Source organism: Apis dorsata, unplaced genomic scaffold (genome assembly GCF_000469605.1).
Source record: "Apis dorsata unplaced genomic scaffold, Apis dorsata 1.3 scaffold_357, whole genome shotgun sequence".
NCBI lineage: Eukaryota > Metazoa > Arthropoda > Insecta > Hymenoptera > Apidae > Apis > Apis dorsata.
Window position 1 is genome coordinate 348,692 of NW_006263622.1, and position 3,054 is coordinate 351,745.

Consider the following 3,054-nt stretch of genomic DNA (forward strand, 5'->3'; position numbering starts at 1 on the left):
AAATATTCTGTCCAACTAACGTTTAGAACTCTTTTTTAGCTAACTTGTCTTTAACTAGCTAATTACTATGCAGCTAGGTTTCCAGATACGGAACTTTTCTCTAATCACCTAATTTGTCTTCTAATTATTCTGTCAAAGCTAGATACTTTAAAGCTAGCTTCCAATCTTTTCCCAAATAAAAAAAAAAGCTAGTCCATCTTTAGCAGAGTTGATTATCGTTAATTATTCCTAGGCTCTAGTCCAAAGATAGTCTTCAGATAGAAAATCTTTTCTTAACTAGCCATTTTATCTCTAGTTACTTCAAGATTAGCTAATATCAAAGCTAGCTAATTAGCTAAGGTTTATTTTATAAATTTCCTTTCCTAGTTAATAAAACTATATATATTCCAGCCAAGAGCCAATTTCTACCTAATTACCTAATTTGTCTCTAGTTACTTCAAAAATCTAGCTTATCCACGTATAGGGAACCCTAACTATTCAATTTGTCACAGCTAGTTAGATACTCTCTAGCCAAGTTCCAAGGAATCTTTTCCTAGAGCTAGCTGCTCTATCGTAACTGACTATTCTGAGGCTAACTAGCTACAATTGAAACCTACCTGATTACCTTCTTAGGCTAGCTTCCAGGTAGAGAAATACTTGCAAGGATGATGCAGGGGTTTCGATTCGCAGGCGAGCCTTTTAGACAGACGTTAACACCTCTTATCCTGACCCTGGCCGGCCATGATAGATAGCTTATGTAACAGTCGTAATGAAGCCTCTTTATTCTGTTAGCGAGAAGCGTAATAAACACCACGGCCGAAGCATCGGTTGGCAATTACGGCTCCCGAGGGAACGGTTTCTCCGTCCTCTCTCGAGTACGGTTCCCTCGGTAATATGTACATTTGCGTTGCGGCCAATTGCCGTTTCGAGAGTCATTGAATAAATTGAATCTTTATTGACGCCTCGCCGACACGGAGGCCGCAGTTCCACTCGTTTTCTTCCGTTTTGGCGCCGACAGGCTGAGAGAATTATTCGCGGGCACGCTAGTCGAAATATCGGGTTTCCAGTTTTTTATAACGGCCATCAAATCGGATTTGAATTTACGCGCCTCTGCTTATTGCTCGGCCGATTAATTAGGATCATCATTAATGGCGTTGATTGGTTACTTTTTTTACTGGAGGAAAGAGAGGATCTTTATATTAAAGCGACGTGTTTCGAAATGAATTAGGTTTTGATCTTTTTGTTTAATAATAAACTGGATTTGAATTTCTTTATCATATTAGATATCTCAGTGACGAGACACGTTCTGATCTATCCACGAGATTGGTAGAAAGGAAAAGACTATTAGTTAGTTGGAAATCAAATCGAATTCACTCAAGGCTGAATTGTATTTTCAAATGTAACTTGATTTGTGTCTATCCAATTCTTACCTTATATAAAGTTTCTACTTTCTACATCAAATTTTCTATCAATCTTATCATTAATATCACAAATATATTACGTTTATTTTTAAAAAATCTTGGGCTATTGAATTGATGATATTCCGTTAATGATTCCTTTCCAAATTTTTTAAAAAACGAAAGAAAAAAAAAACAAGAATCTATGTAACGTTATTCGTTAATCCTAAAGTAGAAAAATAAATGGCGCGTCATCGATTCGCGGCCCCGTGAACAATTTCGTGCACAGTTAACGCCCCCTGGCGGAGGATTCAGCCTTCAGGGTTCGATACCGGAGCTCTCCGCGTCCAGAGAGCATTTGTCGCAGTTATTCGAGCCGATGGTGCAATAACGGGGCGCACGATAGTAAATCCTGATTACTATTACTGATACGGGCGCAAAAAGCTGCCCGCTGGTAATGCATACACTTGGCCGACTGCGTGCGCGCACCTACACGCGCGCGCGTGTGTATGTAACGCCATGTTGGAACGATGTGTTGCACGTGCAACAGTGTGTCCAACCACACGTAGAGATAGGGAAGCCTTTTAACGAATGTTGGAAAGTTCACTGAACCCATTATCGCTTAGGTATGTACCGAGGTAAGAATCCGAACAATCGTGGCTGACAAGTCGGTTAGACAACAACGGTGTTATACTTAAGAGCTGCCAACGAATGAATAACTGGCAGGGGATGGTCGAGCTGGTAATGATTGTTGAATGTATAGTGTGCATACTGTTTTTTTCTGGATGTTTTAATGCATGGTTGTTTAGTTTCTATTCTCTTGAATTTTTTTTTTTTTTTTTGATTTGTTTTCACTTGGTAGTTAACTTGACGGTGAATTTTGTGATTCTTAGAGAGATAAAATATTGGTTTATTTATATTGAAATATGTTTTTGTTGATTTAATAATTTGAATTATTGATATAAGTATATTTGGATATATAAGTCAATTTAATATAAATTATTTTCAATGGTATTTTACCTAAATTTGTAAAATGTATTTTCATTTCAGGTAATAATTGTTGTTGCACTTGAAGATTTTTCTTGTTACTCTGCAAAGGAACTTCAACTGAAATGTATGGAGATTCCATTCAAAATAAGTGCAATTGCAACTACGTAGATGCACGAAATGCATAATAGTGGCATATGCAGAATCCATTGTGAAACCATCTAATTTTGCCTCATAAAATTATTTTCCTTTTGTAATCGTTTCAAGATTATAGCTTAGCTTACTTGAAGGAGTTATCTCGTGTTGTGTGTTGGGCAATATTTCTGGAAGATGGATAACGAGGAATTTAACTTAATCTAGACTCCAAATGGTGTAAAATTTTTACGATTATTTTTACACGAATATAAATTTCCTAGTTTTAAAATAGAACTACTTCCGTCTCGAATGAAAAAAAAATTCAAAAAATAAAATTCATTTAACTTGTAATAGATATCTTTCTATTATAAGATCAAAATAAATTCTTTTTACCTAAATTTAAAATTCGAATATATATTTAAATAAATAATATACTAGCAACGAAACATAAGAAAATAATAGTTATTTTAAAATAATATTATTCTTATACCATAAGAATTTCTTTTTTACTTACCGCCAACAAAATCTTCAATTTAAACAATCTTTAAAAAAAAAA

At 35.2% G+C, this 3,054-nt stretch overlaps 1 long non-coding RNA gene across 1 annotated transcript; it reads left to right on the forward strand.

Annotated features, from left to right (window-relative positions):
- The first annotated feature begins 1,512 nt into the window (after nt 1-1,512).
- LOC116185978 lies at nt 1,513-2,695 on the forward strand. Its single transcript, XR_004150883.1, has 2 exons — nt 1,513-2,117; nt 2,427-2,695. It is a non-coding gene; the product is annotated as an uncharacterized LOC116185978 (long non-coding RNA).
- The last annotated feature ends 359 nt before the right edge of the window (nt 2,696-3,054 follow it).